This window comes from Doryrhamphus excisus, chromosome 15, assembly GCF_030265055.1.
Source record: "Doryrhamphus excisus isolate RoL2022-K1 chromosome 15, RoL_Dexc_1.0, whole genome shotgun sequence".
Lineage (NCBI taxonomy): Eukaryota > Metazoa > Chordata > Actinopteri > Syngnathiformes > Syngnathidae > Doryrhamphus > Doryrhamphus excisus.
Window position 1 is genome coordinate 17099535 of NC_080480.1, and position 14539 is coordinate 17114073.

General features: G+C 44.6%; 1 long non-coding RNA gene across 13 annotated transcripts in view; it reads right to left on the reverse strand.

Annotated features, from left to right (window-relative positions):
- Window positions 1–14539, reverse strand: part of LOC131103740 (uncharacterized) — a 204716-nt gene that overhangs the window by 27948 nt on the left and 162229 nt on the right. For all 13 annotated transcript variants that reach the window (XR_009119665.1, XR_009119660.1, XR_009119657.1 and 10 more), the window contains one exon: window positions 5367–5496. This is a non-coding gene — a long non-coding RNA (uncharacterized LOC131103740). The remainder of the gene's footprint in view (window positions 1–5366; window positions 5497–14539) is intronic.

The window sequence follows — 14539 nt, forward strand, 5'->3', positions numbered from 1 at the left end:
CCCAAAAAAAAAAAAAAAAAAATTATCCACTGACCGCTCAACAAAAGCATCGCTTCATATAAACCATCTGCGTGTGAATGTCTCCTTCTGGTGCTCCTTAAGCTGCGTTCAGGTGCCCCTTTCACACAGACGTCCCGGCAAAATAGCTGTGCATTTTATCTCGCAACCATGCCATCAGGTCGTTAGCATATGACTGTAACCATTATTTTCAACACAACAGAGAATTGTTGCGTTCAGGAGCCCCTTTCACACAGACGGCCCCGCAAAATAGCTGTGCATTTTACCTCGCAATCATGCCATCAGGTCGTTAGCATATGACTGTAACCATTATTTTCAACACAACAGAGAATTGTTGCGTTCAGGAGCCCCTTTCACACAGACGTCCCCGCAAAATAGCTGTGCATTTTATCTCAAGACCATGCCGTCAGCTCGTTAGCATATGACGGTAACCATTATTTTCAACACAACAGAGAATTGTTGCGTTCAGGAGCCCCTTTCACACAGACATCCCTGCAAAATAGCTGTACATTTTACCTCGCCATCGTGTGCACTTTCACACCGCGGTACACACCATCAGCTTGTTAGACGCATATGACGGTGACCATTATTTTCAACACAACAGAGAATTGTTGCGTTCAGGAGCCCCTTTCACACAGACGTCCCCGCAAAATAGCTGTGCATTTCACTTCGCGACCGTGTGACTTTCACACTGTGAAACGTGCCATCAGCTCGTTAGCATATGACGGTAATCATTATTTTCAACACAACAAGAAATTGTTGCGTTCAGGAGTCCCTTTCACACAGACGGCATCGCAAAATAGCTGTGCATTTTACCTCGCGACTGTGCAATCAGCTTGTTAGACGCATATGACTATGACCATTATTTTCAACACAACAGAGAATTGTTCGACTCGCGCCCTTCCCTTTTACACAGATGCCGTCCCGCCTCTGTTACCGCTCAAACTCAGCTTTCAACGACAGAATATTTGCGGCATCATTTGGTCCGTGCATTCTGCGTCGCAGCTGTTGATACACAACCGTGACTTGGACAAAGGGGTGGGGAAAAATGGCGGCTTACAGGCTGTGTGAAAGGGGATAGTGTCCAAACGGTTCTTCATATTCATCACTGACATCTTTGCTAATTGAAGGCCGGCATTCTGCGTTAAAAAGTATGAGTTTTGAATTCACAATTTAATACGGATCTGCTCCAAAATCGATCGGCATCTCCCTTGGCCCCCGCCCCCCGCCCCCATGCAAACTTCCATGGGAATCCACATCTCATCCACATCCATGTTATCTATCAGTGACAAAGCAAACGAGCGTAATATGTACTAATATGTCATTGTTAACGAATGTAACAAAGAATATACCGAGGGCCAATTCAAATAAGACGTGGGCTAAAAAGCGGCCCTCGGGTGGCACTTTGGACACCTCTGCCCCACGGACTGAGCTACACCAAACCAGGCAATAAGGACGCTCATCTGCTCGTTTCCAGGCTTGGCCATCTTGCCTGTTTTCGTTGTTCCAAGCTTAGTCGACCATTGCACACCACAGTGCCTGAAAACCTCGCTTTTTTTTTTTTGACTCTTTTTGCCAGCTTTTCTAACCAACATTTTGTTTACATCATGAAAGCCAAGAGCATACCTGTCACCCGTGGAATTCCAAAATAAGCCAAATATTCTGGAAAAATGAGGGAATTTTTGGTCTTTCCTCCAGCAACCCCCCCAAAAATAGTGGAATATTGTGCTGGAATAAAGACCTGCAATTGTGTTATTTTACTGGCAGAGCTGCTAGTTCATCAAAGTTCAAATATGGGCAACTATAAACAAGGGGGGGGGGGGGGTCAGTCAAGGGGGACGCCACAGAATAAACACATCATAGCTATATTCTATTCTTTGCGTTTTACTTTACCAAACTCACATGGAAAGCCAATTAATCACATGACCCGGGGTCACGTGACTACGCCAGAAGTGTGCTACGATTGTCTCTCATGGTTATTAATCCCAAACGGGTTGGGGTGGGGTGGGGGGGGTGTACTTGCTACTAATGTAAAATGCTTTGTGTAAATGTGAATTTCTTAGAGTTGATATAAAAGACAAAAGTTGACTCTAAACAAAAACGTTAAAAAAAAAAAAAAAAAACGACAAGTGTGCTGATGAAATGATGTAGAATAAAATAAGAGGTTGTTGCACAGCCAGCGTCTGGGTCGCTGTCTCATACGACTGTTGCGTTCCCGCTATGAAAATGTTGTATTCGCAGTTTTTCTTTCCCATGTTCTCTTGGCAGGATGCTATTTGTTTTTTTTTGTTTGTTTTTTTTTTTAAATAAGAGCACAGCAAATGCAAATCAAATCCAAGGCTGAGAAAGAATCCAGCGTCCAGACCGCAACGCAAATGAGAAACACGTGTCGCGTCGCTCCAGACCTCACATGGTGGACGTCCAAATGGCTTTCTTCTCCAAGAACCGAGCCGATTTTGGCCACCAAAATATTAGAAACAGCTCTCGGCGCGATGCGGCGGCGTAGCACTCGGCTGCTAACTACCACTGGAATTCAACGCACGCAGTTACGGGTCTGGGTTCCTGGAAGCCCGCCATTGCATCGCAAAAGACGTGAAACTGAGCTCGGTGCAAGGGCTAAGTTAATCACCATGGCAACCATGGAAGCTGCGAGATATCAAAACTTTTATTAGCTATTTTTGTCATAATTATACATTATTATTATTATTATTATTATATTTTTTTCCATGACTCCATACATCCATTATTATTTTCAGATATGATTCAAATATGGAGTGGCCAGAATGAAGTTTAAATAATCATATCCTAATCCTATTATGCTAATTTTCTGCCCTTTTTTGCATTGTGGACTCCTATAGAGCAGCTACACACAATAACCAGCACAGAAAGCTTCCAGATCTTCCGTAATCCGCACCTATTCCAGATATATTTCCAAAACTGTTCATTTGATTTGATTCCACCCACATCCCGTTTCCGGGCACGCCCACTACACTGTGATTGGTCACACTCAGCTTGTACAGCTTGTGCCCGAGAGCGCCCATATAAGGAAGCGTGGCTTACTGTGACATCACAAGGAGCCAGCCGTAAAAAAACACTCTGAAACCGAGCGTTCAGAGAACATCCAAAACTTTCACGGCTCACTTCCAAATTACCAAAAATTATTATCTAAAACGTTGGCATGGTTTAACACAAAAATACAACATTTAGAGGTCAGATGATTTCCTTAAAACTTCATAGTCTAGGAAGAGACTGGAATATTGGAGTCTGATCTTGCATGAGCGACTCCTGTGGATCTCCAGGCGGCTAAGCCTGGATGTCCAAGCTCGTCTTCCTTCAGGTGTGCAAGCGTGAAAGGACATCGTTGACAAACTACTGCTCAGCTCGGAGGACGGAAAGAACCCAAGTACTTCTCATCAGCATCAAGTCCCGAAGCAAGACGTCCGTCGTCGTGTAATCCGGTCCGCCTCTGCCGATCCTCCACGCTCACTTCATCAATGTGTCAGCCAGCCCCGCGCACTCCAACCTAGCTAGCCGCTTATCGAACGTGAGCGAGTGATGATACGCAGCAGGTCCTCGTCAACATGGCAGCTCCACGGAGCATGGAAGCGTATTTGCTTCTCCATTAGTGACAACATGGAGACCGGGGGAGCTGACATGCGAGGAAACGTGGCTTTCATTATGAAAGCATGGACTATATGGCGTCATTTCTGCTACGATTGGGGCCTCAGCGAGACGTAACACAAGCCTAGCTTCGTTTTTTTGGATGCTGTTTATTGAGGTGAGCAGTGACAAATGAGCTAGCCTGGAGATGCTAGGTGACGTGGACACCTGCAGAGCTCCAACCATGATACAGTTGTTGGGGAATTTAAAAATCATGTAAAAAAAAACAAAAAAAAACAGAAATAACATTTTAGATGGGGGAGGCTCCCAAAGTGGCCCCTGCTGCTCGTTGAGAAGAGCGAAAACAAGCCAGTTGCTTTTTTGCATCCCTCGTGCTACATTTTATTACAGCATGATTTTCATCCTATGGATTTTCATCCTATGGATTTTAATTTCTCGTTTTTTTTTTTTCATTTCTGAGTGGATGCCGACCCCCCCCCCCCCCCCCCCCCCACTTATAACCACTACATCATCTCAACATTTTGACAGCAAATACACCCCCTCATCTGCTTATTGCCCTGGCAACAACACCCATACCTGCTAGCAGATGTTTGGTCCGGTTCGAGAGAGAGACGGCGTACGTGTTACAACCTGCAACCCCCCCCAGGTTGGAACCACATGAAAGTCCATCACCGCTCACATTGTGTGTCCATGACACGCATGAACATGGCGATATATTGGAGCCAGAAAAACTGTGTCAGTATTATTATTATTATTATTATTTTTCATTGTTGTCCCAAGCCTTTTGACCCCAGGACATTTTTTTTTCTTTTATCTTTTATCGTCACATTGCTTCAGTTATATCCAAAGATTCATTTTGGGGTGTAAAATGAGTGAAGTGATGGAGAACATGAGCTGGAGGAAGAAAAAAAAACGGAGAGGATGGCGTCCAGCTGCGTGAACGTCATCAATCACACGTGCTTTAATTTATCACAGCGACCCGATCGCTCCGGAAACTCGCAGGAACACAGAAAAGTACTTTTGTGTGGGTTTCCGTGGAAACTTGAGCCTCTTGTATCCCAAAATATCTTCCAAACGTTTAGCATTTAGCAGCTGAGTTGAGAGCCCTGAGGGACGCCTTGGCTACACAAACTCCACGTTCAAGCTATTCAACACCCTTTCAGCGTTCCGTGTCACACATACACGGGAAAACTAGTATGTTAGCACTTCCTTCTCAGCTAAATAGCTGAGGTTACATAAAAATGGCTTCGCTACACATCTTAAAAGTCAGCTAGGCAGCTACAGAAGTTTTTCTTTTTAGCGAAAAAGCAAAGCTAGCCGTCGCTGTTAGAATGCGAGTATAATTGCTCCGAAATAGGATAACAGGAAGCTTTAATGTCGGACATTACGAGTCCTCACATGGGTACATTCCTGGTGATTCATGCCTGTCATGTCGGCGGCACGGTTCCAGCGCTCGAGTGCTTCTAAAGCAGAAGCAGATGACCGACGGTGATGTGTTCATTTCAAAGATGTGGAACATGTGGGGGACCGGACTCTGAGGACCACGACTGCGAACCACTTTCACTTTCAAGCTCCGTCCACCACATTAAAAATGCTATATGTTACATAACCTGGTCTCAAACTGGGATCCTGTGTCAAGTAGGCTTAGCATGTATTAGCATTTATAGCATGGGGGGGACCAAAAGCACCGCAACATCATCCAAACGCAACACCATCCATTTTCCTACCTCTTAGTCAGTCCATTAGTACGGCGGCCTGGGGGTCAGGGCCCAGCGGGCTCAGGGACAACAATGGCGTCCACGCGTCCACAGGGACCACGGTTGATTGGCAAGCGTCGGAGGGAAGCACAGCAGGACACTGTCAATGAAAATAAAAACCGTTTTAATTGTCCGCCGCACCATTAAGACATGATTTCCATTAACCTGCCAACGATACCCAACGGGAATGGGCCAAATAAAACATATCAATCACGTACACGATAGAGGTTGCCATTCTATGTAATGTAGCATGCTATAGCTAGCACGGTACGTTTTGAAATGCTTCGCCAAAAAATGTATGCCACAGAAAATACCGTAGCCTCAATAAATCACGCAGTTTTGGGGCTAAGTATGACCTAATAATTACAAATATTAATCCAAAAACAGGAAACAGAAACCCAAATTAAGAGCACCAAACAGTAAACAAAGGAAAAACAAAAACTGGGACTTGACAAAAAAAAATACAAATAAAGCATTCAGAAGATGCATTCAAAAACATAGCAATCATAGGTAGTATTCTACACCGGCCACTAGTAATGTTTGAGACACACAAGCACCAGATGTGACAGCTGGAACAGCAGGCTTTTATTGCAGGTTTTCATGCGCTGACACCACAATAGGAGCGTAAAAGTGACTAGAGGGGTCTGATACAGTTGAAAAGATATTTAGAAATAAGGAATCATACTACAGTGATAAACGAGGGATTACTGTATGTATATCACAATATGGATTTTAAGCCATGTTGCCTAACACAAAAAAAACAACAATACTTTAACTGTATTCCTATGTGATTGCGGTGTAGCGAAATTGTAGCGTTCCCAGCGTTGATCCCTGTGGCATCCCAGTTTGTTGTCTCTTTTGAGAAACTTAATGACTACCACCGCTTTTGCCCATTGTTTAGTTAAACAGTTTATCCATCAAATGCTAACAAAGGCTTATGGGGGTTTAGTTTATACCCTGGTGTTGTGAGCAAATATAGCGGCTAAACCACCACCACCACCCCCCCCCCCCCCCCCCCATTGGATTGATCCGACAATGAAAGGTTCTGAAAGGCAGACATCTGGAATGTGCTTTGCTTCAGAGTTTTCATCTTCCGATGCAGAGAAATGAAAGTCGAATGTTTGCAGTCCCCCCCGTCCCCGCCCCCACCCCCCCGTCCCCAGCTAGCAAGTCATTTATGGTGTTTAACCAACAGCTAAGTTCCTCCCCGCTTTGTCACTAATAGTTTCCCCTGCCAAGAAGAGTGTTTCTGCACTTTTGCAAACTGTCCCAAAAAAAAAAAAAAAAAAGGAACATGTGCTCGCTCCACATGTGCTCGCTCCACATGTGCACCGCTGACCTCATTAGAACCGGAGCAGAACCACAAATGTTACCAATATGAGGCTCGTTTGGTGCAGCAACACACACATGAAAGAGCCTAACGACATGTATGTTGCATAGCATGCGTGTTGATCAGCATGGAAGGTGCTCTTGATTCCTACTTCGTCATATCAATTTTGCTGACCGGAGGCCATTATGTCTTTCAGCAAAAGCCAAAAATCCCACATAAGCATTTTAGAGTCTCCTGCACGGGACACAACTAATGGATAATTACTTTGGGACAAAACCACGCTGCCTTTTTATTGTTTGCCGAGACGTGGCTGCATTTCATAACTCACTCGCTCTACACGCCAATCCTCTGATGAGCGCTCGCCGTTTGCTGACTCTTCTTAATGACACAAAGTGGTGATTAAACCAGCGGTGGGATCCATTACGACCAGACACCGCACACGGCGGAACTTGGGTACTTTGGCTTTAAGAAAACCCTCATAGGCTATGTTCACGCTGCATTTTTTCCCCAAATACGAGTCAGGCTTCCTGCGTACGTCTGGTAGGTATCCCATCTACTGCAGTCTGAAATGTGAGGTTGCCTACGTTCAACCTGGACATCGTAAAAAGAGTTAAGGTACTCAGACATGAATAAAAGTTCAGTCCGTGAAGCGTCTGACGCCAATGGCTGGCTCCAACATCCATCCACACGGTCCAGAATGCTGCAACTCGAACGTCGACTAGAACATTTCTATCAAGAACATCCAACGTTGAAAACTCTCGTACCACTCCAAAATGCTGTGACTCGAACGCCGACTAGAACATTTCTATCAAGAACATCCAATGTTGAAAACTCTCCAGCAGTTAAAAAAAATGCTGCGACTCGAACGCCGACTAGAACATTTCTATCAAGAACATCCAACGTTGAAAACTCTCCAGCTGGTCCAAAATGCTGCTACTCAAACGCTGACTTGAGCATTTCTATCAATAACATTCAACGTTGAAAACTCTCCAGCTGGTCCAAAATGCTGCGACTCGAACGCCAACTAGAACATTTCTATCAAGAACATCCTATTTTGAAAACTCTCCAGCTGGTCCAAAATGCTGCGACTCGAACGCCGACTAGAACATTTCTATCCAGAACATCCAACGTTGACAACTTTCCAGCTGGTCCAAAATGCTGCAACTCGAACACCAACTGGAACATTTCTATCAAGAACATCCAACGTTGAAAACTCTCCAGCTGGTCCAAAATGCTGCGACTCGTACGCCGACTTGAACATTTCTATCAAGAACATCCAACGTTGAAAACTCTCCAGCTGGTCCAAAATGCTGCGACTCGAACGCCGACTAGAACATTTCTATCAAGAACATTCAATGTTGAAAACTCTCCAGTTGGTCCAAAATGCTGCGACTCGAACGCCGACTAGAACATTTCTATCAAGAACACCATATGTTGAAAACTCTCCAGTTGGTCCAAAATGCTGCGACTCGAACGCCGACTAGAACATTTAACGTTGAAAACTCTCCAGCTGGTCCAAAATGCTGCTACTCGAACGCCGACTAGAACATTTCTATCAAGAACATCCAACGTTGAAAACTCTCCAGCTGGTCCAAAATGCTGCGACTCGAACACCAACTAGAACATTTTTATCAAGAACATCCAACGTTGAAAACTCTCCAGCTGGTCCAAAATGCTGCTACTCGAACGCCGACTAGAACATTTCTATCAAGAACATCCAAGGTTGAAAACTCTCCAGCTGGTCCAAAATGCTGCGACTCGAACGCCGACTAGAACATTTCTATCAAGAACATCCAAGGTTGAAAACTCTCCAGCTGGTCCAAAATGCTGCTACTCGAACGCCGACTAGAACATTTCTATCAAGAACATCCAAGGTTGAAAACTCTCCAGCTGGTCCAAAATGCTGCGACTCGAACGCCGACTACAACATTTAACGTTGAAAACTCTCCAGCTGGTCCAAAATGCTGCTATTCGAACACCGACTAGAACCAGTGGCTTCTTGTAAAGTCAGGGATTCGAGATACAGCACGCCTCAAAAAGGTACAGGTGTAAAGGTGTCACCTTGGCTAATGCTAACTGGGTGTTCTCATTTCACCGCTTCCTGGTTTTAGTCTTTTTCGTGTTGGTTTTGGTTCTTGTTTCCACCTCTCAAGGTCTGGACTATTCTTCCTCCGTCCGTTTTAGAAGAACAGGTTCTCATGTTGCCGGCTCAAACCAAAGCTGGTTGTTGGCTCTGTTCTGAGAGACTGTTTATCAGCCTTATGGCTCCGCATCTGGGATCCAGGCCCGCACAGGATGGAGCACAAATCTGCTTGTTTTGGAAAAACAGCACATGTTGAGTCATCTTTGTCACCAGATTGACATGCTGTATGTTTACATACGCAACATGTCAACAAATAAAATACAATTGTTTTGCTGTGTTTACTCCGTCGATGTCAAGTTTGCGGGAGGATGCCTGCAAACTGGAGATGATCGCCCCAAAGAAGCCGAGCCGAATTCCGAGTCATCAATCAGAGGTCCACCGCTTCAGCAGCGGCGAAGACGTGGGCGGTGTTGAGAAGTTGACGTGCGTTTGAAAGTAATTACAAGCTGTTAGCGGGGCCAGAAATCACCAGGCTGTTCACCGCCCGCTGACGGCTGACGAGGAGATCTCAGGTAACGTTTGGAGGTAACGTCACGGACGCTTGGAATACAATGCGGAGTCGCAGCGTGACGGAGGGGACGCCGCGAGCGTGTTTGACTCCCAGATGGAATCATCAATCAAGGTTTGGAGCGAGGAGGTCTGACAGATGCTGGGGTTTACCAAGAGCACATGATGGGATGGCGAGGTGAGCAGGAGGGGAGAATGTTCTTGAATCCCACACACTTGTGAATTTCCCACCTTCCTTGGGAGGCCTTATCAACACATCTGCCTGAAGATGTTAGCCTCTGCCATCCATCTTCGCTCTATTTTTTAACTCCGGTGCCACTGGAGCCCTGAGAGGTGCTCAGTCAGGCTGGCTAGCAGGAGCCAGAACCCAAAGCACCTCAACTATTAACTTGAAGACAGGCCGTGAAGAACCCTCAAGACTCGGCAAAGGATTTTGTTGTACGAGGGCGCAGGATTAATTCCGTGTGAATGCTAACAAATTTTCATCTGTAAGAAATGCACCACTGTGACTTTTCTGTACACAATCCTGCAGAAAAACGCCTTTATTTTGAAATCCATACACTAAAAGTAATAGCTAACCTCTACCAAGAAATGATGAGGCCGCTAAAAACAAGCTCTTAGCATACGACGTGCATGACCGTCTGATCCTGGAGATCGCTTTCATCGTATCGGAACTTATGAGTACTTGGACCGAGACCCGTACCAGCACACCTGTCCCAAACGAGTGGCTCGTTATGCTCGTTAAAGTCCACGCAATTGAGCCATGATGGCGGCGCTTTACCATCAAAACAATAATAGCAACAGAAAAAAAAATAGTCATCCCATACTCATTCATTTTCTACCGCTTATCCTCACAAGGGTCGCGGGGGGGGGGGGGGGGTGCTAGAGCCTATCCCAGCTGTCTTCAGGCGAGAGAGGCGGGGTACACCCTGGACTGGTGGCCAGCCAATCACAGGGCACATATAGACAAACAACCATTCACACTCACATTCATACCTATTGACAATTTGGAGTGGCTAATTAACCTAGCATGTTTTTTTGGAATGCGGGAGGAAACCGGAGTACCCGGAAAAAACATGCAAACTCCACACAGAGATGGCTGAGGGTGGAATTGAACCCTGGTCTCCTGACTGTGAGGTCTGCGCGCTAACCACTGGACCGCCGTGCAGCCCTCATCCCATACTCATTTTTTTCTATTATATGAATAAATCATGCTGTTTGGTGGTTGAATATTCATTCAAAAGATGCATTCAAAGACACTGGGATATGTAGTATTCTACAGCGGTCGTTAGGTGGTCGGTAATGTTATGTTAATGTTTTTTTTGTAACCGTGAAAAATGTTTTTTTCTATACATTTATTGACGTGGGGGCATCCCATCTATTAAACACACTATAACGGGACTACCTGTGAATGTAGCATATAGCAGTGATGCCTCATATGCACTCGGTCTACCAAAGAAGAAGATGTACAGTAGTAGAAAAAGCAACTAGCGACAAATCTAGCGACTTATTTTGGTCTTTTCAACCAGCAGCGGGTGCGACCCCGCCCATCCGAAAACTTGTAGACAGCGCCATTTTGCTTATGACAATGCTAAATTTAAAAAAAAAAAGTATTTCTAAAACATATTTAGTTTGCTTTCAATGTTTCTTGCTTCCGTTTCGCTAAAAAGGACCGATTATGCAAGCGCCACAAAACAGATGAGCATATTACAGTACTATGATATTATTATTATCATCCATAATGAGTCATTTTCCTGAAATTGCAGCCCATCTGACCGCAGGCTGCACAGACAGTGTTTTGTCTGTCTTTGGCTTGTTGATGCCAAACGCTTCGGAAAACCAGGCCACGACTCCGAGCTTTCTTCCTGGAGATTTATGAAAAAAGGATGAAGTTGCAAATTAATATGCAAGGGAAGCCAAAGCTTAAAAAAAAACGAACGCTGTCCTGGTCGTCTGCCCACGTGGACACGGCGGCCATCTTTCACGACGCCGTATCCATCATCTTATTGAGACCGGCACCCCGTTTGGTCTTAACGTGGATCAATGGGTCTTTTTGCTCCACAGCACTCCTGGGTCTTGTTTGTGTGAGCTTCAGTTTATTGGGAGCCATTAGCGCGGCGTTGCAGCAGCTGTGCAGGAGCAACGGCAACATAAACACTCACAGGTTTTATGCTCGGAGTTAAACTGGCACTCGGAGACCAATCGGGCTGCGGGAAAAAAACGTCAAAAATGCTGGAAAGGAGAAAAAAAAAAAAAAAGCTTTTAAAAAAAGGTGTCTTCTTAAAATCGGGTCTAATGCGGAAATGGAAGTGACTTAGGAAAACCGGCTGCAGAGGCAATTTGTCCTACTTTTTCCCGCCTAAACTCCTGGTGATTTGTGCCGTCTCCGACTGCGGGAGACGAGGCTTTTGGCGCATAGCATCATCATTCAGCCTTACATCAAATCCGCGGTCATAAATGTCGATGATAAACACATTTCCCACTGCAGCATCCACAGATAAAAAAGTGCTGGGGTGATGAACCTATGAATATTTATGCTGATAGGAAATGGCAGCACAATAAAACTCCATATGATTGGAAGACTGCGGCGCCGCTTGTAACTACAAGCATGCGTTGATAAAAAGTTCATAAACTTGTCAACAAATAGCATTTTACTACTCCAGTGAACGGTATTAAGGGTATTTTCTACCCTTAATTTAACCCTTAACATTTTTTAGTTTGCTTTTTTGTGTCACGTGGCACATTTTGAAAGTACAAAACAAGAAAATGGCGGAAAAAAACAGCAATATTTTCACGTGAATAAAGTTAAAATCATTAACTAAAATCATAATAGCACAAATCCATACTATTAAGGGGGGAAAAACAACTATAAAATAAAAAAATATATATGAAAACAGCAAAACAGCCCCAGACCATCACACTACCGCCACCATATTTTACTGTTGATATGATGTTATTGTTTCTTCCTTTTAAACCAGATATAATTGGACACACACCTTCCAGGAAGTTACTACTTCTGTCTCATAGTAGACCACAGAGTATTCCCCAAAGGTCTTGGGGATCATCAAGATCCGGGGGGGCGGGGGGCAAACATTTTTCGCACTGAACGTTGGAGTAAGCCATCAAATAGACGGAGGTGTAACAAGTCCTATTATAATATGATTGTGAGCAAAATTAACACCATTAACTAAAATCATAATAGCATAAATCCATACTATTAAGGGGGGAAAAACAACTATAAAATAAAAAAAAATATATATAAAAAAAACAACAAAACAGCCTCAGACCATCACACTACCGCCACCATATTTTACTATTGATATGATGTTATTGTTTCTTCCTTTTACACCAGATATAATTGGACACACATATTCCAGGAAGTTACTACTTCTGTCTCATAGACCACAGAGTATTCCCCAAAGATCTTGGGGATCATCACGAACCGGGGGGGCGGGGGGGGGGTGGGGGGTCAAACATTTTTCGTACTGGACGACAGAGGTGTAACAAGTCCTATTATAATGTGATTATGAGCAAAATCGAAAAAAAATAAGATACCAAGACATGTTTCTGTGGCGGTACAATGTAACTGTGGCAGGCCGCCACAAATCAATGCATCTGATGAGTGCAGTCGTTTGGTTTTCTTCAGTGACCAAGCTAACCTAGCATGATGCGATGAGTTCACGTCGCTACAGAAACATTTCGAGATGTTCTCCTCTTTACTGCAGACGCCTGCACGTTGCACTCAGCCTCACGGCGCCACAGGAAGCGCGGCGGCGTGGACGACGGCATCTGTTTTATAATAAAAGCCCACCCCCCCCACCCCACTGCACCAGCCCCGCATCATCCGTGCATGCTGGGATGCGTTGAACGCAATTAGCGCTGATGTAATGAAATTACGCCGTGCTCCGGCTAATGGAGGCGCTGGCGAGCGGGGTCAGCGAGTGGACGGCAGCGGCGGCGGCGGCCAGAATGGACGCAGCTGTCAGCTCCGTCTTTTACGGCCTCAAACAGGAGCACCTGTGTGTAACCTTCCCCGTGAAACGCCGTCTACATATTAAACATTTAAGAGGCGGTGCATCTTGTACTATCAAGAGTGCAAAGCCACTTAGATAAGCCATCTCATCATCATAAAATATTTATTTGACAGCCGCATAATGGCCGCCACAGCTTGCTTGATGGAATTAAATCCAAAACGCGTGTCTGGAAAGAAATGACCGAAAACTGGCAGGATCCGGTTTTGGGTCTGAACAGCTGAAACTCATCAAGATCCTCATTTCTTTTGGACTAAAAGCAACAAAATACACAAAGATTCTTCAAGAACGTCCATGTTGATACATCTAAAACTATAGACAGGAAGCGGGACAAAAGTGAGCACCCCACTAAAAGACCTTCATTCATTCACACAGGAAAACGCAGCGGCTCCTTGACCTGCAAGGACATTGGTTGGAGTCGCCGCGGTAAATCAGCACGGCATCGGCGGACACACGAGACGGGATTAATGGCGCTAACGAGACGCGGCTGAGCAGCTCACCAAGGTCGTCTAGCGCGCTAAACCCACAGTAGCAACCTCTGACGTCTACACATTAGCATGATGGATGATATTTGCCTTTCAGCTACAGGAAGCAGCCCAGACGCACGCTAGCGTCTGTAGCTTAATGCTAATCAGACGTGTTTGGTTTTGTTGCTATTCGAAAACTTGATCCATTTTTGACATAGGATACACACTCCATCACGGTTTTTCAAAATAAATCTGTTTTGGGGTAGCCTCTGGCCTACTATTAATTTAAAAATATTTTTTTATGCAAATAGTTTTGACCTAAATTAAGCTAATTAGCCACCACGGGAAGTAGTCAGTGACAATCTGATGCTCCCAATGCTAACATACTGTATGACCTTATGTCTACCCAATATGTTCGCTATATTGGATAATAACAATGTAAAGGTGAATATAGGGTTGCTATTTCATTTCCAGAGGGCTCTGTTGAAAACTATTTTGAATGTTGTAAAAAGGTTTTCAATACGCCAACTATAAAAATATAACAAAAAATTTAAAATAAGGAATTTTGTGAGCAAAATCGACACCAAGACTTTTTTCTGTGGCGGTCCAATGTAACTGTGGCAGGCCACCACAAATCAATGCATCTGAAAAATTCACTTAAGACA